General features: G+C 39.0%; 2 long non-coding RNA genes across 2 annotated transcripts; both read left to right on the forward strand.

Moving 5' to 3' along the window:
• The first annotated feature begins 528 nt into the window (after positions 1-528).
• Positions 529-23,754, forward strand: LOC107837213 (uncharacterized). The gene is made up of 3 exons (XR_001663219.1): positions 529-710; positions 6,506-6,508; positions 23,743-23,754. It is a non-coding gene; the product is annotated as an uncharacterized LOC107837213 (long non-coding RNA).
• LOC107837214 (uncharacterized) lies at positions 19,311-22,393 on the forward strand. Its single transcript, XR_001663220.1, has 2 exons — positions 19,311-19,617; positions 22,027-22,393. It is a non-coding gene; the product is annotated as an uncharacterized LOC107837214 (long non-coding RNA).
• Positions 23,755-27,596: the final 3,842 nt, after the last annotated feature.

The raw sequence follows: 27,596 nt of genomic DNA on the forward strand, positions 1-27,596 counted from the left end.
ATATTATGTATGATACACACACACACACACACACACACACACACACACACATATAGACTTATGTATTTAGAGCCATATTGCTGCGGTTTGTGCTGCAACTAATTATTTCAGTTATTGATTAATCTATTGATTCTTTTGGCGGTAAATCAATCAGGTAAAACAATTGGCACATTCTACAGATTTTCCATTGAAGCCATGTTTTATGTGGCTTAGAACATATTTACAGCCTTTTTTAACTTTACATGCAAAATGTAACTATTTTTGTATAGTTAAGGCTTCATTGCTGTCAGCGATTGGCCTTTTTTAGTCTCTACACCCCATCTAATGATTAACTGATTACTAAATTAGCTGACAGTTATTTCAGTAACTGATTTATCATGATTAACCCGATGAATCGTCACAGCCCGGAAAAATTAAGAAACCACTTAAAATCATCAGTTTCTCTGATTTTACTCTGTATAGGTTTATGTTTGAGTAAAATGAACTTTGTTCTTTTATTCTATGAACTACTGACAACATGTCTGAAATTTCAAGTAAAAATGTAGTATTTATTTGCAGAAAATGAGAAGTGATCAAAATTATGAAAAAAGATGCATTGCTTTCAGAGCTCAATGCAAAGAAAACAAGTTCATATTCATTTAGAAACAACAATACTAATGTTTTAACTCGGTTAGAGTTCAGAAATCGATACTTGGTGGAATAACCAGGAGGTTTTCAATGGGGTTCAGTGCAGTGGGCTCTTTGTTTTTTCCAGAGCTGCGTATATTTATATATGTGTACATGCATGGGCACAAAAAAACATACAGAAATAGTTAAAGCTTCATAATTCACCCAGTGACATTCCAGACAAGGTTTTATTACAAAAAGCCTTCAGTGTAGTTGCTTCCCAGCAGAAAGCTTATATCTCAACATGTTTGACAAGACACTCATTCCCTGGTCCTATCTGCCTGTTTCCTCCGTGTGTACGGAGAACACTGAGAGGAACAGCAGGGCCCAATGTGTATGAGGGCAAGAGATGAGTTGAGACAGTGAGTTAAAGCCACAGGGGTGCCAGGGATTCGCTTTTCCCTCCACACTGACTAAATATTTGATGGGAGGAGGTGGTGGAGAACAGAGGAGCTGAGGCTGGGAGGGTGGATCTCCTTTGGGAGTGTGCAAAGTGTCCCAATCATGCACCGGGCTGAGTGGGGGGTCAGGGTGCTACATGAGTTGCCCGGTCCTGGAGGTGAATTATTCATCCAGATTAGGTCAACACCAGAACTGCATTATGTGCTTTGTGCAGTGGAAAACATAAAGGCTTTTAGCACTCAGACAATACAGAGAAAAAACTGAAAGCCATGTTGTGTGGGAGATAAAAAAAAAAAATAGAAAGTATACATGAAACAAGCAGGAGGAGTGGAAACAGACGCAGCACGACAAGATATAACAGGAAAGGCCTGGCTCGTAATGAGAGGGGAGATAGAGTTAATTAGGTGGCCCTGTGTTGCAGGATGCGGTTTAGCAGGCACAACTTTGTTTTTAACAATAAAGTAACGAGGAGAACTCTGGATGCTTGATGTGGATTAAACACCACAACAGAGATTGACTTCTTTTAGATGTCACAGCTTTTATTTGTTTGTTTTTACATGCTTGAAATGTAAAACAAGAACATTTTTACGCAGACAAGCATAAAAATTCTTCAAAGGTCACACAGTCCTGCTTTCATATAGTAAAACGCTGAATTGAATTCTGCTGACACTGACACCGTTTAGCTTTTGTTTGTCATTAGATATGCTCTTTCAAATATGTTATATAAATTATTTCCAAAATTAGTCATAGCTGTCATTGCTTAGTTCCCCCACAGAGCTGACTTTATGCACCACACTGAGGTTAGAGGGAAACCAAGATGCAGACTTTAAGATGTGATCCAGAGTAGATCTTAACATTCATACTCCACATTCCTGAACGTGGTGTGAAGTGGACGCTGACGTTAAAATCCCCTCTGCTGACTCTGAAGTGGATGGGAAATATTTGTGCGTGTGTGTGCGTGTGTGTGTGTGTATGATTATGCATGTCTGCGTGGCAGAAAAGATGCAGAAGCTAAATAAGTCTGCATCATGAGAACTTTCTGCACAGGCGATCTCCACATGCACAAACATACAAATCCTGATAATGGTAGCCTGTTTCTGTGCAAGTTTATTTACAGATGAAGCTGCAATGTATTAATTATGACAACATTGAGCTTTCGCACTTTGCCGGGAGCCTGGTTAAATATTAATGTTTTCTTTCTTAAATGAAAACGAACCATCAGCGACGCTGCAGTAGAGTAAATGGTTGAGGTCCGTCGTGTGTAAATAGGAGAATAAATCTGCTCCGTTCATTTCTCTGCACACAGTAGAAACACATTTGCAGGCAGAAACATTTTTTCCTCAGGCTTTATAGTTGAGTTCAGTGTAATCAGATGCTGCATTGTTCACATAAAATGGACTGGTCTCTTTAATAAAACATAATGGAGTTGAAAGATGTCGCTTGGGTCCAGTTAAGCTTTGCTTATGAAAATGAATATTTACAGATTTACATAACAAACATGGGAATTTAAAACAGTTTTGTCAGGTGAGTCTTTTTATGTTTTATTTTTTTTAAAGAAAAGCGCATGAAATTACCACCTCACCGTGAAGAGGGGTTAAGGTGTTAATCAGCATGAATTTAAAAAGTGCAAAGAAAATTACAACAAAAAACTTGAACTTTTGTTGGGAATAAAACCAGACACTCTGTGATTATAAAATGTAATAATCATTTGTAGAGAAATGAGTCCAAGTGCAAAGAATTTAAACTACTAAGGTATTATTTATTTCTTGACTTTTTCTTGACTTCCTCCAGGAAAAATTTGATTTGCAAAGACTGTTCAACGTGAAAGTAAATCATCACTGATTTCACTAAAAACAAACTTTTATAATTCAAGTAAAATGTGATGAGGAAAAAGTACAAAAGATTTTCTAGCACAATTCACACACAAGATAATCAACAAAATACAAGAAATGAAGTAAAAAAATTAAAAAAGCTGTTGTAAACTGTGATGTTTTTAGTCCTTGTTTAAAATCTGTCTCTGCACAACTCAGATTTTCAGAAAAGGGGGAAAGATATGAATTCAAGTGGCCTAAGAATGGAGCCCTGAGGAACCCCATGTTGTCTTTGTTTACTCAGATTTAAAGTCGTCTCACTCTCCAGGTGAGACAACTTTAACCACCCAGCTATAAACTCAGCCATAAACTCATAAAAAGTGTTTCTCTTTCTATTTGTAGGGGTGGATGTTGGGTCACAGGATGTTTCCTGAGGAGGAGGGATACATCAGAAAGCCTGAATCAGGTTCACTTACCTCCATTAGAGATAGTGAGGACTGTACATGCTGACGTGCCTGTTTGAAAGGTGGAGATAAGGTTTCCTCTGTCAGGGAAACATGCTGAGAAGGGTCAGTGATAGGATGTGGGTCTCCAAAGACACAAACAACCGAGACAGACAGGAGACAGACTACAAAGATGACAGGTGTACAGGCTTTGTTACTGCCATGCCGAAGGATCTTGACAATCTTAAACAATTCCCAACCAGAGATCCAGGGATGTTTATGCATCCAGACACAGGTAATGAAAATCTATTTCATTTCTTTTGTTTATCCTGCGTGTCCTTGCCAGGGACGACAAGTTCAGGAGATTGTAGAAATGCCATTTGCAGTTTATTTGGGGAAACAGTACCTTTTTCCCCCCATTTAAGCGGAGGGCCTGTGAGTGACGGTGTGCCTGTTTATGAAAGCAGACAGGCGGCCTGGCACAGGGTGTGAATTCTGATCCAAAGCTTGCCGGACAAAAACTCTGCACACACCAGAGCTCTGTCTGTCGCCGGCTCCCTGCAGAGATGTCAAACACAATGATACGGAGCTCTCAGATCGCCAGGGACTCGAAATACACATGAAGGTGCGTTCAAGACGCGTAATCACACTGACAAACACACATGGCTCCACCAAACATATACTCAATCGGAGAGGAACATCAGCAAAGTGACTCTCATAAGGCCCATCAGGAGCAATCACCTGTGCGTTACAAAAGCAGCTAATCCTGGCACTATTCGCCTAACTCTATTGTCTAATTTCGACTGCTTGATAATTGTGTTACACGTGTCAGGTCCCTGGAGCCGGGACGGTCCTGCGGATCATTTCGAAGTGCCCCAAATTCATTAATTAAAGTGTGTTAATCTCATTGAGATGGGAGGGGATGGGGAGAGAAAAGGGCCCTTATAACTCATCCAATTAGGTAATTGAGTGCTTACTTGGATTAGAGGGAATGAAAGGAGGAGCCCTAGAGAGACTGAGAAATTCTGGTTCTATTATGCAGTATATATGCTATATGTTCAGTTATTAACATGAGAAATTGCTTTAAGCAGTGGTGTGCATGGTAGGTGAGAACCTCAGTCTGCAACCTGGACATGCAACAAAAATGATAGGAAACTGGTAACGTTCTGCTGATGAGATCGCCACCAGAGATGTATTTACTTTTAAAAAACCGTATAGTTATCATATATAAAAACAAAAACAAAATAGTGTGCTTTGCATTCAAATAACCCCAATATATCAGAGAATTGAGCCAAAAATATCCAACTCAACCCGACCCAAACACACAAACATTGTCCTGGAGCCCGAGTCCGAAGTAAGCTCGATTATCATTTTAATCAATTTTACTGCTTTCAATGTTGGACCCTTTTTGATTAAGTGGTGTAATTTCTTCCACCTCCATTTTGTCGCTTGTTGTAACCGCAGGGTGAGTCAAGTGCAGATCATTTGGGATGTGTGACTGATAGGAGCAGAGCAGGGCAGAGGTGATTGCACATTTATTGTGCAGTGCACTGCGCTTGTTACAGAAAAACTATTTTTAAAACCTGTATAGTTCTATGTTCCTTATGTTCTTATTCTTTATTTTATTGTTATATATTCTGTCTTATGCATGCTTCTACTTATCTTTAACTTGCTGCCAGCACACTAAAACTTCCCCACATTAAAGAATATTTCTACTCTATTTTATTCAGAATGGCAGACTGAGAGCACATAAATCTGATTGAAAATCAACAGAGGCCTATGACCAGGGGACACAGGAGCAATCGAACAGATTTGCATTTTTGTAAAGAGAGAAAAGCAAATTTCAAGCTAAACCCAGATGTGCCACACGAGTGTCTGCTGGCCAAAAAGATTAAACATCAAACAGAGATGCTTCATCAAGACAATAAAGGATGTTAACACGTGTGCAACTTCAACTTTAAATGTCGGACTAAAAAACTAAAGGTTGAAAAAGCTTTGCTCATCCTGGCATTTTAACTCTGGTTAGTAGTTTTTGTGTTTCCAATGTACTTAACAACTGACAGCTCTGTGATCCCGCAGGCAAATATAACCACATGCCATAAGAACTACAACATTAAAGTACAATAAGTTAAACTAAAACAAAACACGGCCCAACAGCCGCAGTGAGACCAAGGAAAATGTAAGTAAAGTTATAAAAGTTGAGCTGGCCAGTCTCTGGACGCTGCAGCAATCAAAGATGTGCTTGTTAAAGTGGCAGACTGCCTCAGTAAAGATGCCAAATTCTATTTCATTTAAAGCAAACTGCCAGCCTCAGGACTTTCTGCCACTTAAAGAGAGCATCCCTTAATTCCCCTAAGTGCTTCACGTTGCAAAAGTCACTCTGTACAAATTAATGAACAAATCAACAAAAGCATTGCCAAGCTCTTATTGAGGCACTTTTCTCAAGTAATTAGCAATTAGTGAAAGTACATTATCAGACCTGATGGAACAATAATGGCAAAAGCAGCATCTTTCAGGTAGAAAAATACAATAAATGCAAAAGTTTGAGAGGGTTTTTTTTAACCTGCCTGTCTGCCTACAGAGCAGCCCAGATTATGCATGAATCTGGCCGCTTATCAGCTGACCTTTAAATTGGAGCTGCAGAGTGTCTGCAAGCCCAGGGGCTGACGCTCGCACCTGATTGGCTGCTTCTCCACAGACCTGCTGACAATAGAAATTAACAGAGCCAGGAAGGCATATCCGCAGGCGGAGGGAGAATACAGGAGTGGAGTCAGATAGAGAGAGTTGGAGGAAAGAGAGAAGGGCTGGGGGTGCAGGGGTTTGGTTGCATCAATATAACAACACATTTGCACTTTTTCCTCCAACTTTCTGTCTTCTCTTAAGCTTCAGGGGAGAAGGGAGATGTCATTATGTGCTGTGAAGCATGCTAAAATCGGAGCGAGAAAGGATGGACAAATGCTTGGTATCACCTGGATTTCTTCTCACTCTGTCACTCCTTCTGTCTGGAGTTTGTTTCTATGTTTCCAGTATTTTCAAACATCAGAGGTGGAATGGTCTGGACTACGGAAGAAAATTAGGGCCCCTAAAAAAAGCAAAAATAATCTAACATTATTTTACATTACAGTCAGAATTCTGAGACTAAAGTTAGCACTGTAGCACTTTGAGATTTTTATTAATTAAAAGTGCGTTATAAATTAAATTTATTATTATTAATTTAGACTTTTTTCTCAGAGTTTAATTTTAACATTAGAATGGAGACTTCTGAATTCAGAAAATTAAACTCAGAATTCTGACAAAAAATTCAGAATTCTGAGATTAAAGTTATAATTTTGACTTTTTTTCTAAGAATTTAATTTTAATCTTAGAATTGTGATTTTATCCTCTGAATTTTGACGTTTGATCACAGAAGTTTAAAATCCAAATTCTGAGAAAAAAAAAAAAAGTGAATGATTTTCTTTTCAGTGGCCCTGATCCTCTCCTGTTCTGGACAAAGTGGGATTGTTTGATAGATAAATGTGTTATGTAAGTGAGGGGAAGACGGTGGAAGAGATGGAGGCTGAAGATGAGGTCTGTGTTCTGTCATCCACAGAGAGAAATGGGGCTGCGTGTGTGTGTGTGTGTGTGTGTGTGTGTGTGTGTGTGTGTGTGTGTGTGTGTGAAGGATGATGGATTACACAGGGCCGGGGGCTCTGTGTGTATGTGTGTCTCCCACCCACTTTGGGGCTGTGTACACAGGTAAAGCAAGGCTGGGAATTAATATTTCCACAGACAGCTGCAAAATAAGGTAATTAAATAAGGCTAATATTTGTAAGTGAATCCCAGGGAGTTCTCTTCAGCACTGTACAAAGCTGGAGTGTCCTGATTTATAATCAGGCTGTCGTTAACAGGAGCTCAGGCCGTTGAGTAAATAGTGTTTATTCTGCTTATAAATACATCTGAATCAGAAGGACCAAGAGATTTTTGTATATTTATCACAAATAAAATGTATTTACTCCATATCTGGGATATTTACACTTTAATAAAATATTGTAGGAATATTATTTACTTATTTATTAAACATTTATTGCTCAATAAGGAGTTTGAAATGTGTGTAATTTGTACTCAGAGAATTAAGGAATAACTGGATTGATTCGAACACCAGAACAGAAGAGTAAGGAGTGCTGACTGTGGTCCGGACTCAGTTATGGAACCAATCGGACCGCTCCATGTGTCTGTTTTCCCCAGTCCCGTCCTGAGTGACGGGGAAATCCTTTCACAAACAGCCGTTTCCTGGCCAGAATGCAACTCAGACTAAAACGCTTTCTGAAGGTTTAAATCAGGAACGAGCTTGGAAGCTTTTTTTGCAGAACGTCAGTAGATTTGGAGGAAAAACAACACAAATCTTGCATTAAAATAACAAGAAGTACACACACTATCACAGCATAAAAAAATGTTTTTTGATCGATTCATTCTCAAAAAGTCAAATCTAGTGTGATCTTAGTGTTGGGAGAGAGACTGATGGTAGATGTTTTTATAAATATCTGTTTACTTCCATTTGATTGCAGACATTGAGACATAACATTTATTCAACCTGAGCTGTGGGTGTTTGTACGGTGTGATATGTTCAACAAGCAGAGAGCGTGACCAGATGTAGCTCTGTGTCCATCAGCAACACAAAAATCCCACAGAGGTGTGTGTGTGTGTGTGTGTGTGTGTGTGTGTGTGTGTGCGCATACTTCAACATACTCGGGTTAGACTTTATCACAACCTGCCACATTTCTTGCAGGAAGATAAAAGGGGCCAAATGAGCATGATTGTGGCTTTGTGTGAGACCAATGTGCTGCATTTATCTGTGTGTGTGCGTGTGTGTGTGAGCGCGAGAGAGAGAGAGAGAGTTTGTCATTGATGGATCTGTGTTCAATGACCTACACTTTACAGATAAGGAGGGGGAATTATCAGGGTAACAACAAGAATGCTCCAGTGAAATAAATATCCAGCCATGCAAAAGCTGGAGATGTGGAGGAAAACATTCCCACATGAAGTCTAGCGTTGTCAAGGTGTGACCTGAAGGACATTCCCGGCCATTTCAACTGTTTTATATGGTGATACAGATGAACGCTATCAAAGTTTCCGTGCATCAGACTTTCACTGACAAAGAATGACAAATAATTGGAATTACAGGGAATATTGGTGTTTATTTTCCACATCATGAGCAGGATCCACTGACTTTTACAGAAAATTGATGTTTGAAGGCTATTAAACTTGACTAAATACAATGAATGCTTTGGAAGAAATAATTACTCAAATCCTGTCCTTGTTATGCAGTAAAGAGAAAAAAACGTCTTAAGCCAAACAGCCACATTTTCAATAATATGAAACCATGTATGTTTCTTTCACTAATGTTACATTTTGGATCTACAATAATTTGCATATAATTTTCTACAAAAATCAGACTACTTCCTTTGTCCAATTAAAACACTGAATGTTTAATTTATTGTTGAGCAGCAGAAAAGTGGGAAAAAGAATCACAATTAAATTTTTTGTAATCTAGACAAAAGGGTTTAATGCGTGCAGGTGGATTCAGAGACGTTGCTACGGGGAAAAACTAAAAGCAGTCTCTAGATTGTAGTTCTGTAGTTTAGTTTGTAAATAATCCATGTTATTCAGGAGGAAAAACACTGAGAAAGAGAAAGAGCTCCAGATGATTCCCACTGCACAACATGGTGGCCACCATCCTGCATGCACCATCGAGGCCATCCTCATTTCTCTAAATAAATAAATAAATTGTAGCACAAGGAGCTAAGAAACATTTTTGTGGATAATAAGAGGCTGATGCAAACATCAACTCACCCAGCATATTGTTTCTAAAGCATAAAACTAAAGAAAACAAATGAAACGGAGTAGAAATATTTAGTTGCTTAACTCTACTACACTAAAAAGAGTTGGAAGTTAGAGAGGACAGATTTTCAGTATAGTTTTTAACCTGCCGGTGTAGAAAAAAAACGTCTCAGACCCCAATAGTCTCCTCTTGGAATGAGGCATGGATGTGTTTGCTCCTTGGAGCTCAGATGAGGAATTTGCCGCATGACGGAGCACATCTCTCCCTCTTAAGGAGCGTTGTTGTATTTCATTAGGGATGAGATTCATCACTGTAGGTAAACAAAAGAGCCGTGGAAATCAGAGTTGGAGGATTTCCTGCTCTGTCCTCGGCTCTGTCTCCTTCTCACATTTAAAAACAAACAGATCGCTTGACAGAAACCAGGCAAAGGACAAACCAAGCAAAACAACCACACACTTCCACTCTCATCTGGATTTTATACAACAGAACATCATAAAACAGAGAAACTGGCAGAAAGTTAACAAATAAAAACCTGAAAATGTGTGAACTTTTATATTCACAGATGACGACCTTCTGGTTTTTCATAGTATGAACAAAGCAGATGGTGAAGTTTTAAATGTATGGATTTATTTAGTGGGCCATTTATTATTGTATTATTTTCAGTCTTAAAATTAAATAAATTTTCTTTCCACCGATCTATCATGTAAAATCCCGATGCATATGACAACAACATGCTGTGTGATCCGTTTGTGATCGTTCATTATTCTCGACCCTAAAATGACACATTACTCCCAGGCAGAGTTAAACAGCCATGATTTTTTCCCCCTCCTCTTTGAAAACTGGAGCCAGTCCTTCAGAGGTCTGAACATGCGGGTCGTGACTCCGTTCTTCTGGTCAGAGGTCCACGGCGCTGTTTGAGTGAAAGGACGCCCCGGCGGTCCATTTGGGACCCGTTTCAGCTCCAACCTTGAAGAAATGGCTCAGATAAGGACAGCAGAGAGACCAATTTAGCAGGTCACAACCCTGTCTCAGAGCGGGAAAGACACAGCGGGAGCGTGTGAGCGCTGCCGGGGGGCTCTGTCCCATGATGCGATGCTGGAGATATCTAACTGTAGCCCTGACCCTGCAGCCCAGGCTGTCAGCCTATTGATTCACGGCTCCAACAGTTGTGGAGACAGGGACACGTTGGACTTGTGCAGCCTCCACACTGCTGTGTTCATCTACATGCTGCAGACATTTTGTAAAGAAAGACCTGCTGACCAACAATACAAAGGCTGAGACAAACAGCTGAGGCTTTCATATGACGACATCAACAGCTGCATGTGAGAAACAACACATCTATTCATGACAGATGTGAAACACACACACACACACACACACCGGACACTGGCCCCGTTGTAGCCGGGCCGATAAGAGGGACGACATGTAGGCTGTACGAGTCACAGCGTGGGAGAGTCAGAGGGAGATGTTACCACACGCTACCAGACAGCCCTGTGTGTCTTCTGCTGTATTTAACACAATGACGGTGCCTGTCTGCTGCAGGCAGCGTACTGGCTCCGGCTGAGACAGCCGACGGAGCGTGGGACGGACCTGGAGGTGCATGTAAGAAATATTGAATAATAGGTGGACTTCAATGAAAGCTTTGACATAAACAAAACATAAAAGAGGCAGCAGAGCAAAAAAGAAAAACTGAATAAAAGTGTTACACACGACAATGCAGAAAAAAGTCAAAATTAGTGTATTTTGTTGAACTGCAACAGGAACACGAGTCATGAAATCAACAACCGGATGTTACTGCTGGTGGGAAACACAAAGAAGACGACAGGAAGTGGAAGGAGGATGATGGCGCAGTGTATTTTTTAAAGACTTATTGCATGAAATCACTTATTCACATGTGATTTTAAATACATGTCCTATTTAACAGAACTTTTTGTGAAACAATTGTGAAATTGTGTATTTTCGATATTTGCAGAATATTAGCAAGTTTTGTGCACGTTTTTAATGGAAACACATCTGGGGAAGGACATCACATCACAATCCCACCACTCCTCGCTCCGACTACACATCCAAACAAACTTACCTACAAAATTTCCAGTCAGTACACAAAAAGCAGTTGCTATTAATTGTGGGGTCTTTTTATTAGCTTCCTACATCTTGTGACAATTGCTGAATAAACTTTTAAGTTGATCCATAAACGCCTCCATCCATTTTTACTTCTGTAAGCAACACAATGCTGTGTCGACGTTCTTCTTCTCTCACTGTGGGGAAACCATTCCTACCAGTCATATGAATAGTTTACCAGTCAAAAAAAAGAAAAAGATTTCAGCAAAATAAATGGGATTCAGCATCAAGCCCTGCTGTGTGAACGTAACCAAAGAATTCATTCTTTACAGCTGAAGTTGCATCTTTTTATAACAGGAAGGATAATATTGACAGCATCTATGCAGATACAGCTCTGATCAAACTTCATAAACTTTCCTGCCTGACCCGGTGTGAAACTGCTGACCAGAAGATACCCTCCTTGTTTAGCAGATTGAGTTTTGTGCTTTGGCAGCTGTAGGAACCCGTTTGTGGGCCGCACCGGGCTCTCTGGGAGAGGTCAATGTCGGGGATGTCTGCCAGGTGAGAAAGGTTGGCTCAGGTTTAATCAATGGCCGCCAAAGGTGGGGGGGGGGCATGCAGGCGGGTAGACAAGCTGGCACTGAATCCTACCAGCAGGAGATAAAACTATTCCTGCTGGGGTTCGACGGCCAAATCCTGAGCTTCCGCTGCGGTGGAGAAACTCACGCTTCAAGACGGTTTAGGGGATTGATTTGACAGCTAATTTACAGGGAAGATTTGCATAAGAGTATGTTCTAATGAAGCAGGCTTTTCCTCGCTCCCTTTTGTCTTTCTCCACTCTCTCTTTTAGCTCGATCCTTCCTTTTTTTAGACCACAGCAAATGGTAACAGATAATGTAAGCAAATTAAAGGGACAAGAGATTCAAATTGGATATTGATCAGGAGACGAAAGCCTTGTGTTTTCTCCTGTTAAAGCTCGTGTTTAAATGATTGATTCACAATGTAGCTTTCCACATCCCACTGACGTGGAGTTTCTCTGGGAATGGTAGTGCCTCTTTACCATCAATAGGCCCACAACATGTCACACCATGCTAAGTGCTTTGACACAGCCACACAAAGAGCCCCAACTATCTGATGCCAATCTCCCAAGGTCCGGGTGTCACCCAGGTGTAGGCTTTCAGAGAGAGCAAGGACAAAGTCTCCACTTCAACAGCTCCACATAAAGCAGCCCGACTGACAGCTGAAAGGGCAAAATACAACTTCTGTGTCATGTGAATGGTAAAGGAGGGAGGAGAAAATATGAGAGAGCAGTCATTGAACTCACAGAGAAGAAAATAAAGCTTCTCTTTCATCTGGAAAGCTCAAAGTGTAAGAAAAAGTAAACTGTTCACAACTGCAAAGAACGTGGAATTACACAGTTTTACTGCAAACTCCATAATGCACATAAATAGTAGTCACCACCTTCCTTCTTTTTTTATTTCTAAAAGGGACAATGCAGAATAACTGATATTTTTCTAGCTTTCACCAGCAACACAGTAAAATAACAATGCTCCAGTAAACAGATTTGTTTTTCCTTTTGCTGATTTATTAAAGAATGGGCTCTGACCTTTGCCTTCTTTGACCATTGTAAAACTGAACTATATAAAGCATGGCATTAGCCAGCTAGCATCACAAACTAACCTGTTTCTTCTTTACCGCAAGCTAAAATAAAAGTTTCCATAAAGTGTAAATATCATCACAAAAAATAAATCTACAATTAAAAGTTTTATCATATTCCATACTTAAGGCAAATCTTGCCTAAAGTAATAACATATTAAGGTTGATATCAGAACACTTTGGCATTACATTCGGCCATCTTGGATTTGTCCCAGTAACCAAAACAATGTGACAAAACAACCACCAGAGGGAATTCTGGGGAGTTTTACAAAAACTGGTAATCCAGTGCAACTTGCGAAAGGCATGAAAAAGCTGGTTAAAGTTGTTAAATGTGCCAAGTTTATTATTGATTAAGAAAAGATTCTCTTTTATTCATCACATATAAAACTCAAGCATATCTGTGTGCTTTCTACCAGGTACACAGACATAAATGTGTGGGAAACAAACCGGTCAGAGAACAGAGCCCGGTAGGACCCAACATGACAGTCGAAGTGGTTGATGGTTCTCTGACACAACTTGGCTGTGATGGATTTCCAAGATGTTGATGTAAACTATGTATCTAGTACTAAACCTGTTTAGAACTGTTCCTCTAAAAGTGATGTAAAATTATCTGGATTTTATTTTAAGTGTTTCACCAGAGACTTTCCATGTCTGTTTTTCACCCACTGAATGATGTAGGATTTTATGGGCCTTAATCTTTTTCATCATTCCGACATTGGTAATGGAAGATAAAAGGTGAAAGTCAGAAAGATTATGAATTAAAAAGCTTTCAAACAGAATGGCAGGTTGTTTGAAAGGGAAGGTGAGCATAAACCACATATATGAATCCTTATGTGAAGAATTCAAATTTTCAGTCTTTTTGTACAGTTTAGAAAAGGTTTCCTGCAATCAGTGATTTCCAAGCACTCGGGAGACAGGAGTAAGTGAGAGCCAATCACTGAGCTTTTTGACCTACAGGCTGCACTTAGCTTCCTCTCTTTCTGATAGCGAGAACAAAAGGGAGTAATGGTGGGAAAGATGGAGGCTTCAAAAGATCAAGAGAGACAAAGCTGGTGCTTTATATAGGGAAAGAAGAACAGAACTGAAAAATACAGAAATAAAACATGGGAAACGATGTAAAGAGATGTGGCAGGTGGAGCAAAAAGGGTTAGAGAATCATTTGTGATTAACAGACAGCCTGCAAAAACAGAGTTGCCAACTGTCTTTGTAAATCTTACACTGACTCCCCAATACAAGCCGTTACTGTGTAACTCTTGATAATAAAAGCTAAGAACGCACAATATACCTGCATTAACATCAGTCGATGTTAGTTAATTTCACAATAATCCTCACAGCACAAACGTGGAAGACAATGGCATGTTTGCTTTTTTCTTGTACTCATGGTGACAGACTGAAGGTGTCGTCGTCTTTGTTCTCACAAAAAGCTACAACAAGTCACTGGTAGCAATTTGCTTAAGCACTTGTAAGTTGACAGAAATTCACAAAAGAACTCAATCATCAGCTGCTGCCCTAGTTCCCCTTCAAGGACACCTACAGGCACACAATTTACTGTTTTAATAAACTGCTGCTGTTGCAGCTAAAGAGATTATTTTTGTTATAGAGAATAAAAGCTCTGTTTTAATGACTGGTTCTTAATTTGTTCAGCCTGGCAGAGCTTTATAGAGAGTTTCAGTCATCTGTTCAGCTGAAAAATCTCCCTTTGTTGTTAGCTAGCAGGTCTGCGCCATTCACCAGAGAGCTGATGGAGACCAGAAGCACAAAATAAAAGAGTTAATATCCAGAAACAAAACTGCCATATGTAGGCTCATAAAGGATGAAAAAAAAAACAACAGAGCAATTTTTGCAGACAGTACGTTTCTGCTTCACCTTCAATGGTAATAAAGTCAACATTTCTTTCTACTGATTTCACCATGAAATCAGTTCAGGTGTAAGACGTGGGACTCAGAAAAAGCCAATATTGATTTTTTAATCAGTGACATCTGTTCATTTATCCAGCTCTTAGGAACCAGCCACAGGTTGACTAGTAAGGTTTTCTTCTTTATGTAGGAAAGATTGCTTCAAAATCTGGAAAATGGAGAGAGCACACCATTTCAAATCCACACGCACAATACATTTTTCAAACATGTCACAACATGGGCATGAATGGAGATGTGTGCATTCCTCCCACAGTTTCAAATCCAAAAAGCTAAACACATAAATCAAGCAAGATCAACCTCATGAACAATGCAATTTATATGGAAATAATGTAACAGAGTAATAGAGAGCTCAATGAAAAAGTATCTGTCTCCTTGCAGATATTTCCGGTTTTTGCTTTTTTTCTACTTTATTTGTTTTAAGAAACAATATGACTCCAAGTAAAAATTTAAATTTGTTAAGGAGTGGAAAGAGAATGTACAGCCTGAGAGTAAAAGCAATTTAAAATAACCATGCCACGTGTTTGCAGCACTTCTAAACATATATGGAGTGAATTTGTTTAATGGTTTAATGAAACAAACTAAAATATTCCTCAATTCAAAATTAAAACACATTTGATGTGTATAAATTTTTAAAAGATGATATAAAATGATGCATAATCATTTAATCTGATGAATCACAAAATATTGTAGTTCTATTGTGTAAAATGAGAAACATGAAGCTAATATACCTGAATAAACACAAAACTGTAGAGCAGCCAAACAAAATTACTTCATAAATGCATTTATGACTCTTCCAGAGGTCAAAAAATAACCCAGAACATCTGCAGCAAAGCCGGCCTCACTTTTCTCAGGTAAGGTCAGATTTCATGATTGAACATGATTGAGTAATTACCTGATGCTTCCACCAAGACTCAATGAGGAAATTGAACAAAAATGTCAAGATCCAAACCTTTGCTGACCAAAAACAAGGTAAGACCCATTTAAATGTTTCCTGCATATATTTCTAAAACATCTCTCTAATCAATTAAAGCTGAGTCTCTAGACAAACTCGTAAAAGAAAATAAACAATCCTAGTTAAACTTTGGTGTTTGGCAAATGATTTTTATACATTTCTTTTTGCTTAAAGAGAGAAAACCACGAATATGAGTCCTCATGAAAAGAATCTGTCTTACTGACGTACAAAACCTTCTCTTTTACTTGACCTTCTTTCACTTCACACCACTTGTATCAAAACCTTGGAAGGAGTTTATTGTAAGATGCCTTTCTGAGCTCAACTGAAACATAACATTTTAAAGTATGCAACGTCAGAAATATTTAATCAGTTGGATGATCGAAAACATTTTAGTGCAACAAAAAAGAAGAAGAAACCTGTAAGAGGAAAACCCTTCTTCACAACTCTGTACCAGCAGCAAAAACTCAAAGGAGAAGAGAAATTGATTTTATTAATGGCATTTAAAGAAGTGAGGAGTAAAAGATCTTTGGCCATAAAGAAGGAGTTAAAAAAACGACTGTGTCAGCTGTGTGCAAGTCTGTTGATGACATCTCTCCATCTCTGTGTCTCGAGATAGACCAGCGCTGAGATTTCTGCCATCATAAGGTGGAATGTAGAATGACAGGAATTTTAAACCTACATAACAAACAATGAAATTCTAATTACCAGCCAGCACAAACAATTTTCCCTGCTGTGACATTTGGACTGTGGGACTGTTCAATTATTCATTGGCACTCTCGCCTTGCTGGAAAAGAAAAAAAAAAGAGAGAGAAGGAAAAAATTAAAAGAGTGAATGAGGCAGCTGAGGGCCTGATATATTTATTCTGGTTTAAAACCTGTGTTGGGACAAATCTGAATAAAGCAATCATCTATTCACGCCAGGAACTGTTTCAAATTCAGCAAGAACATGAAACAGCGGTGACCTTGTTTCCCTCGAAATGTCAGAGGGAGGTTGACTTCTCGGAAAGTTTAGCAATGAATTGGTCTCGCTCAGTGTATAAATATACTTTTCAGATCACAGGAAGAAGATGTTCCTTCTTCCTGTGGCACAAGCGTAACTGAGGATTTTCTTGTAATGAAAGTCTCGTTTTAGTTCAAAGCTGAACAAATGTTAGTCCAATCAGCTGAGGCTCAATGTGGGCATGACTTTGAATGCTTATCCCTATTTAAGGAAGGCACACACAGCCAAGCAACACAATTACTTCAGCAACATTACACCTTTCCTCTTGTGTTGCATTGACAATGTTTGACTGAGGGACCTTTTGTTCATATGCCTTTAAAACATATAAAGTGTAAAAATTTATGGAAATCTGCAATCGTTTTTGTCAGCTGTGAGGAGGCTGGGTGAAGGGAACAAGGTGTACAGCAAGGAAGAGTTCAGTGTTGGAGTCAATAAGGGCCAGGCCTTGGAGTATAACACCATCCAGAGCCGTCCTTATTGGGTATTCTCATTGGATGACCTGCAGTCATCATCAAAATTCACCAGGGCCTATAACTTAGCTGAGTCGCTCTGCAGATAAGAGACTGCCAGCCAAACTGAAGATGTATTAACGTCAGAGGAGAGAAATATATATCTTGCCATTTTCAAACTGCAGACAGCTTTTTACTTTCTTCCTCTTCCTGCTATCCCCCTCTTTTTTTTCTTCGACACAGAGAAGTAATTAATCTGCAACAGCGACACGGACCAGTGGCTTTGCCTCGTGGATGGCGAAAAAAGGCCTGATTTTTCATAAACTAAAAAGTTAATAAGGAGCAGAACATTTAAAATTCCATTATCAGGGTGAAGTGTGTGTGTGTGTGTGTGTGTGTGTGTGTGTGTGTGTGTGCGTGTGCGTGTTCCTAACCGCCACCTTTGCTCCGGACTCCCAGGATGCAAATGACCAAAACTGTTGAAGGGCTTAAAATAAAGTGCTTTCCAAGATAGTGAGCCTCGGCCACAGTTTGCTTAATAGGGGCAGCTGAGTGGTTTTTGGTAGAGGGCAAAACAGATAACTACAGGAATGTGATGCAGAAATGGTCACATCTAGAAGAATTCGGACAAATTCACTGGATCATTGCTTCTCTAGTGATGTGGCATTAGGTGTGGGTTGGTACGAAACAGTCCTGTGTAAAACACATAACACGGCTTATAGTGCCTTCCCAAAAACTAATAAAAATAAAATGTTATCTGCTTGCATTTCAATTAAAAAAAAAACAAAAAAACTTCATCCCAAAATGAAATTAGATGTTATAACTCATACCATCAAAGTATCTCCAAAGAGTCATTGTAGATGATGATGTGGACAGGAAGGATCTCCAGTAGCAGTCAGTCTTGCAGTGAATCTAAAGAGGATTCTGACTGAAGACTCTTTCTATGATTGTTATGACACAGTTCCATTTCCACAATAATATTCCACAACATTACTGTATTATGTTATTTGGTGTAAAGCACTTTGAACTGCCTTGTTGCTGAAATGTGCATTTGATATTTTCTACTCATTCCGTCAGGCGTCTCAACTACTGGATTAGCAATAGAAACAAGTTACGGTTGAGTTTCACATGCATAATCTAATAATCATAATCTTATGATACTGTTCAACATATATACATGTTGATCCAGTCAATATGTTTTATCGTTGACTTGACTTCCATGAATCCTCTGGGATCCGGGGTAAAGCATGGTTATATTGGTCGCACTGCAAAAACATAAAATCTTACCAAGGATTTTATTTTTGTGTGTCTACTTTCTAGTACAAATATCTATGTGCACTTGAAACAGGACTAAATTAACTTACAAACAAGTTTCCATCAAGATATATCAGCTCAGGTAAAGTCAATAATTCTGGAATATTAATAAAAAGTATTTCAAGTGTGCTAAGATATTTGCACTGGAAACAAGACAAAAATACTTATGATTAGTCAGGCAGTCTGCTAAGGTAGGAAGTCAGCTACAGTCATGTCAGATTCACATATTTCATATTTTAGGTCTCGAAAACTCAAAAATCTCTCAAATATTAAGCATTAGTCATTCACAGTAAGTCTTAATTAATTCACAAAGCAGACGAGTGAATTTAAGCCCTGTAGCAGTGAAACACTAGACTGTGCCAGAGAAAACTCTGGTCTCTCTGGCAGGTTCTCTGGTATCTCATTAAATGATACGGAAATCCCAAGAATGGCAAGCTGAATTTTTTGCAGTTTTGACATTTTTTTCCCCAAAAACTTGATGCTTGTTTTTAAATTCTGATCATAAAACTAAATGTAGAATGCAATGTATTGAAAATACAGTGTGTGAAGCTTAATACCTAAAAGTGTGTGCCCTGAGTCAGGGTCAGTCTACCATCACGTATCTGTGCCTGCAGCAGCCCTGCCTCGTGTTGGCCGTTACACTCCTCTGCCTCCAGACATGTGATACCCACATAAACAAGAAACACACACTTTCACTTCACACACACGTACAGCCGGCAGCCAACTGCCCATGACATGAACACTACCGCGGGCTCACTGGGCGCCACTTAAAGGCTCCCACTTTGAAACTGACACTCCACTTGGCAGTGGCGCCAAACAAAAGACAGTTTGTGTGCAACTGTGTGCATGTGATGTGTGTGTGTGTGTGTGTGTGTGTGTGTGTGATACTGAATGCCTGTGGATGTCCCAAAATTTCTCAACAAAAGCTGCACTAAGATTCTGCCAGCTCTTCTCAACCTTGATCTTCCTTTTATTTGTCCCACAGGAAACTTTTCCCAACCCCGTCGCTGGAAGTTCCGATGTCTATTTCTGGAGTTCGTCCACTTCGCCCCAAGACGCGACCTTTCCCCACTTCCTTTCATCCGCCAAATGCGAGCGTGAATGTGTGCAAGCACGTCTGGGTGGAAAGGTAAGGAGGTGTGCTCTGATGACACAGTTAAATCTAGCATGTCACCACATTCATGGCAGATTACCAGGCGTGCTTTTAGAGCCAACTTCTTCTGGCAGATGCAAAAACAAGGACGCGTCGCCCTGTAGGTGAATGTAATAATAGAAACAGTATGGCTGTGAAACCAAATTAGGACATCACACTGGGACTGGGAGGATAATGTTAGAATCTGCTGCAGTAGAAATATAACTGAGAGAAATGGCTTTTTGTTGTTTTATGCCAACAGAGATTCATTGAATGACGGTTTAAGGAAACCGAAAACAAACTCATCTATTAGATGTTTCACATCAACTAATAAAATGTGATAAAATACTTAAAGTTTAGCGGAAATTGATCAACATCTCTAGGAGTTTTCTTGCTGGTTATCAGCTTTTAATCTTTTCATTTTCATATCATTTGGTGTTCCACAAGGTTTAATATCAAGACCTATTTATTTACTGGGTTTAAAGGTTAAAGGTTGATAGATTCGTTGATGATACTCATGGAAGGACGTGACAGACAAGTATGTAAAATAAAATTATATCTATCCGTGGTGTTGAATTACAATATTTTTTCTTTAAAATACTTTCAGAATACACAGTGAAACTTTAGGAAATGCTTAAAATATATAAATAGAATTATTAAAAATACAGAAAAGACCAACTAGACTAATAAATAAAATATGCTGAACCAATTACTGGTTCAGTCCTGTGCTTTCTAGACACTATGTTGAGTTAAGAATTAGACTATTCTTAATTGTGCTAATATGTTATGAAATAAGACAGCGGCACGATGATGATTTCCAAAAACATTTAAAGTATAAAATAATCAAAGATTAAAGTGGCTTTAATTATTTGAGACATCAAATGTTTGTTTTGGAAAAACAGAAAAATAAGCCTTTGGGCTTCAGTCTGTTCATGACTGTGGGGAAAATATTGTGTGGGATTATTTTGAACAACTAAAATGCTTTTGATTTTAGTTTTTTGTTCTTTGCCTAAAATGTAACTATAACCATAATATTACATCATAATTCTGTCTGTTAAGATGATTCAGCTTTAATGTCATACTGGTTATTTTATTAATCCATTCCCACAGTCAGAGTGTCTGGCCATCTCTTCAGGCTGCTGATATTCTTAATCTGCAGCCTGAAATAAACAAGAGACCGATGGCCTAATCTGATTTGTGAATGATGAAAAACAGTCTTGAAAATAATAAACTCAGATAGTGCTTACAACACCACAGTTTGCTAAAATATATTGAGATGGAGAGTAACAGGAAGGTGGTAAAAAGTGCAAATGTGAAATCAATTTTCCGACACTGTAGTTGATCATTGTGTGATTGATGACAGCGTAACTTTTATCACTGAAAAACTTTAATTAGAAGCTTGATTTGAATAACTAATAAGAAGCACATACAGTATGTGTCCATATGTTTGCAGTATGGACACATACTGCAAACATGGTAGCATAAGCTGCTGTTTAACACATTGTTTCATGTTTTTTGGGGGATTTCTTTTTGATAAATTGTCACAATAAAATTACAGACTTTTGATTGAGAAGAACATCAAGACAATTTTGGTTTCTGCAGCTTTCTGTGGAGTCTTTGCAGCCACATATATGACAGCAGTACTGTCATATATGACAGTACTGATGCCATATATATCTTTACAACTTAAGTAAATATATTAAAAAAGATAATTTTCTCACTGCATGATGCTAAAATGCAAAAACACAAAAGCTTACCAAGCACATCTTTCAAGTGCAAATGTCTCAGAACACTTGAAATAAGGCAAAACTGACTTGCAAGTAACTTTTCAGCAACATAAAGATGCTTGTTTGAAGTTAGTAATTCTTGAATATTGATGTAAGAAGTATCAGTTCTATTGGGATTTGTGTTCACTTATAACATGGGAATAATGTCTAGTTGAAAGAAAAAAATATCTTCCAATAAAACCAGTAATTTTTAGTCCATATTCAAGAATTATTGACTTAAAACAAGATCCTGTATCTTGCTGAGAAGCTACTTGCAAGTTAGTTTTGTCTTATTTCAAGTGTGCAAAGATATTTGCACTAGAAACTAAACAGAAAATATTCAATAAGATTTTGTGTCTTTGCAGAGTACTGCCACTATATTTGACATTTGCAGTAGTTTTGAAAGCCATAGCTTTCAAGTTCTCTGTGATCAGTTAAACACCCTTATTCATTCTTTGGCCCCTCTTTGAGTCCGATGCCCCTTTGTAGCCATTTATAACTTGTACAGTAAAGACCCACACATTTAACCACACACACACAAACACACGATGGTGGGAGACAGCTGTTCAGGAGATCATGACACAGCGGCATGTGGCATCTTGTGGGGCGGCATGTTAACACCTGTTTACACCATTTCCAGGCGGGACAGAAAGGCGGACACAGCACAATGAGGCAGAGGATGAAGACAGGCAAAAAGCACATTTTGATGTTGCTTGGCTGGGGTTGAAGACACTGTGTGGTGCATTACGGTGCAGTCTTTCATGTGTAAGAAGCCAACAGTGGAAAGCCATTCAGGTGCACTGGGGAAGCATGCAGTGCTAATCCAAAGAAAGCTGTGTGTCCTTAGCCACATAGACTATGCATGAGAGTTGAAGGAATTAAATGAAAATGTACGTTGTAAGTTCAGTGTTTATAGTGAAGAGGCCACTGCAGTGGACAGCTATTTAAAAGCCTTTTTTTGTGCTTCTTTTGGATTTTTATGTCAAAAATGCACACTGACCACTGGAGTGGACTCTAGTGCCTCATACAATACACTATTGCAAGTGCAAGAACATTTTTGTTAAACCCAATATGGCAGATGAAAAATCATGCCGACCAACTCAGGAATATCCAAGACCCGTCTTCTTCTGTAGAGGACATGTAAACACTAAAGACTAACAATACTGGTGTATTTTCCAAATAACAACTTTGTAATTGGAGAAAATTAAAAATGATCACCTAGAGAAAACCTAGAATTTCTTTCGCCACCTTTTTTTGTGGCTTAAGAAAATCAAAAACAATTTCCTTTATGTCCTGAAAAAAACCTGGACATAAAGGATCATAATTCATGCATGAAAGGGCCAGTTTAGTAAAACTTATCCCCTTGTTCTACACTATTTACGATTGGTTGCTGGAGGAGACGAGTCTGAGGTTTTAAATGTTACCCATCTCTAACACTTAGCCATGATGTTTCTCTACTGTTGATCTATTTGCTACATGCAGCTAAGAGCCATTTCACATGTCCAAATCTAAATGTTGGAGACCAAAATAGTGTCTCCTTTTTTCATTGCATTCAATATAAATCTCATACTCAGCCTCTAGAAGCACTTGTGGATTGGAGGACAACTTGTTATGAAGAAGAGAGGCTCTCTTGTTCACACATACACCCACATGTTCACATATAAATCTATATGTAGAGTACATACTCCAGCATACACAAGCAGGTCACGCTGCTCCGTGCTCAAATGTCACAGAGGCAGAAACGGTCGCTGCTTTCAAGTCCCTCACTCTGGGCCCCCACCGCACGTCAGAAACGAAACTTCAAAGCAGGGCCTGACGACCCGCCCGCCATCCCCGTCCCCTCGCCACCAACACCATCCCTCCCGCTGCCAATCCTCCATGACACATGTCTTACCCCTCCCGGGTAAACACAGCAGAGGAGAAACTAAAGATGGACGGGGGAAAGAAAGAGGTAGTGATGGAAAGATGGCGAGAGAGACGGAGAGCTCACACTGTCGGCACACAGAAAGACAAGGCTGATTGCTTTGAGGCAATCTGTCGGCCAACCTTGACATTTCCCCAGCGCTTGGTCAAGATCATCGTTGTGACTCATGGGTTCAGTCCCCATCCTGGCCAATTGAAACAAAGGTTTCAGAAAATGTACACTTCAAAATGGTAGAAGTCTTTAAATTAAACCATTATGCATGTTGATTTTGTTGTTAGCTGCTGAAAGTAACTAAAAAGTTTCTACTGCAAACATCTTAGGACACTTGAATTAAGACAAACTAACTTAAAGTAACTTTTTAGCAAGTTATAGAATATTCTTTAAGGCCAATAATGCCGTTTTATTGAAAAAAAGCACTAATCCCACTGGCAGATTTTTTTCCAATTACAGAAGATGTTTTACCCACGTTATAAGCGAAATGGTCTGCCAGTGGAACTAGTACTTTTTTTAAATAAAAATAAGTTTTTACATATTTATTATAATTGTCACTATGGTGCACAATGTGAAAAAAACTGAGCTCCTCTGCCTTCTCTCACTGCTCCCAGAACTGACTGCAGAAATGCAGCTCGGTCAGAAACAACCAATCAGAGCTAGGAGAAGCAATCAAGCTTGTGTACTTGATGCTCACACTCTCCCTGAGCCTTTCATGAATGCTAAGGCTAGTTAGCATGGTTTCTCCTTCATAAGCACATTTAGCAACGCTTTCACATGTTTGATTGACAGCGTTAACACGCTCCTCCTGGCTCTGATTGGCTGTTCTTCACTGGGAGTTTTGCATATCTTTACACAGAAACAATAGCACTAGGAGTATTCAATAGATTATCCGTCACTACATGGTTAGAATTTTAAAAATATATAAAAAGCAGATTTTTCATAAAAGCTACATACTGTAGCTTTAAGAGGAAACTTCTGAGCTTTAAAGTTTCTTTTTACTGTTGTGAAGTCTTATGGAAAACAATAACTTGGTGTTATTCATGTCATCTTGACACTAATATTTAACATCACTTACAACCAGCAACCAAGGGGCTGAGTGAAGCTTCCACACGCACATAAATTCCCACTGAATCCTAATCAGCAGCTGTGCTGAGCGGTAAGTCTTGCTTCCGTTATTGATTGTCCGCCCAAGTTTGTTTGTCTGTGGGTGCCGGTGGGAACCCCCCTGGAGTCCAGGGAGTCAATGAGACTGTAGCACTGAAAGACTATCAGCCCAGCAGCAGCAATTAGCCCTGGGACTCAGAGCAGCATGTCTCTGATGGTCAGTACAAGTGCCGCAGACACAGAAACACAAGTACACAAGACAAAGCGAGTGTGAGGAAAGCCTCTGCTCATTAAAAAGCAGAATCGGAGGCCCCCCGACAGGTACAGGAGAAAAGGAGAAACAAAAGCAGCAGGCTGCCACTTTAAATACATAATACCTGGATTTGATTTCGTGTGGGTTGCAGGAACACATGTACAGATGGATGAAAGTGTGTTTGTGCAAACACAAACATGAGGCTTCGAATTTAGCCCACAGGGCCAGGTTGCCAGAAAGGTGTGAGTCATTTACTGTTACAAATGGTGAGGACAAAAATCACAAGAAGGTTGTGTGGAAGGTGAAGATCCAGGATGAGAGCAACAGGAAGAGAGAGAGAGAGAAATAAGAGGGAGTTTGTATTTGTTTAGGTTTTTTTAGGCTGCTCCTTTGGTAAATGCTATGGGCGCGATCAAATGTGATTTGAAGCAACAAAGTGACCTTTTCAGTCATATGAAACTAAAGCTGGCTGTTTGCTTGTGGGTGGATAACATCACTGCAGTATCACACTAAAAATGGAGAACATGTTTGAAGACACTGTGGATTTACACACCTCTGCTAACTAGCAGGGTTTTTTTTAAATAAATAAAAAAATGTCCAGAACCTTTCTGCCTTTAACATAACAATAATGTACAATTCAACTAAAGAATCAAATCTTTTACCGACTGAGGGCTGCAGGAAAGTGCACACACTTAAATTAATATAATAACTTATTTTCAGCATTTAGTTTTCTTACCTGGCTTTTAGGGAAACTAAAAGTTATGTTCTCTTATGAGATTTTCTCAATTTTTTTCTCATTTGGATCTTTTAGCTAAAGCAAATGCTTTTGGAAATATTGTTTTTTTTTCCCAATTTGAGAAAAACAGGAGCAACAGTATTACTAAAACTGAACATGTCTGCATCATTGATGAAGAGTTGAGACTCAGAGGCAGACAGTAACACTGAAGGAGCTTTGGGAGCTTTTGGGTAGTACTGACTGCATGTGACTTAGTGGGGTTAACAGACAGACTCCTTTTCTTCTACAAACATCCCCAAACATGTGTTTTTGGTCTGATGAAATCAAGCCTTCAGTTTTGGGCTGCAACTAAATGCAGGTCTGGCACAGAAACACTGGGCTTCACCCAAAGGACATCGTCCTTACGGTTAAACGTCGTGATGGCAGTTTCATGCTGTCAACCTTTTTGTGAAGTTGAATGAAATGATTAAGATTTGTTCGTATCAGTTAGCTGTGTTCTCAGATTTTTAAGCATGTGGTTGGTGTTTTTGAAGCTCCAGAGCTAAATCTGCCAGAACAAAGAGCAGTGTGCACAGTTGCAGCTGATTAGCAAGTCTTTAATTTGAATTTTAAAGGTTAAACATCCCATTAAAAAGTGGTTAAAAATGTTCAAATCCTTTGGTATCATCTACATTTTTACATCACAGAGAAGTGGGATTTAATCAGGGCTGTGCATTTCTTTCAGGTATTTAATTCTCCAAACACTTTTTACACCCCGATTTCGCAAAATGGATCACAATGTGTGAGTTACAAGTGTATGTAATAAACTGCTGTGATAGTAGAAGAGATACATTTGTAAAGTTTGTAAATTGGTGCTAAAAATGATGACAAATAAAATGGACCAAAAACCAAATGGTCCAAGTGGACAGTAGTCTGTATTGGCAGATATTCAAATAAAGAATTGCAACACTGACTACAGAAGATACTCCATGACTGATGTTTAAGTGGCGTCCCCACTAAATTTAACGTCTGTGCAGCCGAATCGAGATGTGATTTGTTGTTTTGTGAAAATGTTAAACTTCACACAGATTTCAATTTTCTTTTCCAACAGGTTCCTGCTGCAGTTACTTCAAATTTCAAAAACTGCCATAAGCACACTGTGCACAAGACATCCTGATAATTCCTTTGTACTATTCCCGCCTTGCTTCCAACTGTGCTACAGGTGTACAGCACACCTGTAGGGACAAAATGTCCAAAAATCTGTCACCATGCTGCGTTTGCTCACTGCGATACCATTCAGAGACAAAAAAAACAGGTAAAAATATAAAAAAAAGGAGAATATTTTGACTTTCTTGGAGGTCATAATAAGATGAGCAAGACCAAAATAGGCAAATGATAAGTGAAGGGAAGAGGAGTGAGTCGGTCTTGCTATCTCCCCTGACAGCTGTTTCAATCTAACAAGCATGCAAGTATGCTCAATTCAAAGCACTGGTAGCAGAGAGCACAGTGTCAATTGAAATGATACCTAACACATGCAGGATGAAACAATTTTGCGGCTTCAAAGATAGTTCAAAAACGGGACAGAGGGAGTTATGAATTTTATGCGAACAGACACACATTGAAATATCCGACCGCACAGACACGCAGAGATGAAAAGAAGTTTATTTAGATATACGGCCGGGCCAGCAGTCTGAAATGTTGTGCTGAAGATTAAATGCAGTAGGTTGTTATTAGAGGGACTCGCATTAGAAAGAAAAATTGAAAGAGTGACCCAGTAGACAGTGTTTCTATTGAAGTTTGGCTTCAATTAGTACAATGAAAAAATCCAATACATGTTATTAATCACACATGGTGAGGAATTTTAGGATACAGAGAAAGCTAATTAAAATGAAGCTTTCAACTTCAATAGCAGAGGTCTACATGGCATGTGACAATTTAGCAACAGATGCTAATAAAGTCAAAATTATCTGCTTTGGTTCAAACTCTTTTTTTAAATATTTATTAATGCGAGTTTCTTCTTTAGCCAAACTAACTCCCTCAGAATCATTACCAAGTTTCTCTAGAGCTTCCTTGTTTACATAAGGAACAAAAACTTAATCTGTTTTTACATTCCCACTGAGAACCCATCATAATTACGTTCCTTTAAACAAGAAAAAGACCAATTAAATTTCCACACACTTTAAAAAAGTCCAAACAAGTTTTTTTTCTTTTTTTTAAAGA

The sequence above is a fragment of the Poecilia formosa genome, unplaced genomic scaffold, assembly GCF_000485575.1.
Source record: "Poecilia formosa unplaced genomic scaffold, Poecilia_formosa-5.1.2 Scaffold123, whole genome shotgun sequence".
NCBI classification, from domain to species: domain Eukaryota; kingdom Metazoa; phylum Chordata; class Actinopteri; order Cyprinodontiformes; family Poeciliidae; genus Poecilia; species Poecilia formosa.